The sequence below is a fragment of the Ambystoma mexicanum genome, chromosome 5p, assembly GCF_040938575.1.
Source record: "Ambystoma mexicanum isolate Mex_15411 chromosome 5p, UKY_AmexF1_1, whole genome shotgun sequence".
In the NCBI taxonomy this organism is placed as follows: domain Eukaryota; kingdom Metazoa; phylum Chordata; class Amphibia; order Caudata; family Ambystomatidae; genus Ambystoma; species Ambystoma mexicanum.
The window spans coordinates 852,459,497-852,460,349 of NC_090930.1; positions in this window are offsets into that span (position 1 = coordinate 852,459,497).

The following is an 853-nucleotide window of genomic DNA, read 5'->3' on the forward strand; positions in this document are numbered from 1 at the left end:
TGGGTTCGCTGCCTGCCATTGGCAGTGTACACATATGGATGTGTATTTATATATTTGTTTATGTACATGTATTTACATATATGTATATATATATATATGTATATACGTATTTATATATATTTAAAAATGTATATTTTATTTTGTGTTTAAATTGATATTTTCGGTATATATTAACACCAGTTTGCCTACTGAAGAGCCTCATACGCTGCCAATATGATGTTTTTTATTTTCTTATTTATTTAAGCGCTGCAGAGGGCATAGGTGATTTGCCTTCATGGTAGGTGCCATAACCTGTTCGGCTTCAGGTTCTGCCTGAATTCTATGGTGAGGTTAACCCCTCGTATACTACTAGTTTCCACACCCTGCTGGGGTGAGCAGTTTCAGGTACAATGGCTCAGTATATTCCTCCCTTAAACTTGGCAGTTTTTTGTTTAGGTGCTGCTGGTGGCAGATGGCATTATCCTCCCTGGAAAGGTACCATCACCTGCTCGGTGGCAGGATTGTCCTGTGTTTTTCTGCGAGGTGATCCCTCGTATACTGCTGGTTCCACACCCTGCTAGGGTGAGCAGTTTAAGGTACACTTGCTCAGTGTATTCCTCACTTAAAGTTGGCAACTTTGTTGGCGTGCTGCATATGGCGTTGGTGATTACCTTAACAGTTTGTGTGTCATAACCTGTTCGGTTTCAGGTTTCTACCTGAGTTCTAATGCGAGGTTACCCCTCGTGTACTGCTGGTTGCCACACCCTGCTCGGATGAGCAGTTAAGGTGCACTTGCTCAGTGTACTCTTTTGCTAAACAATATGTTTAAGTGATGAATGGAACACATTTGCGTTTTCAGAATTGTCAGTAGCCC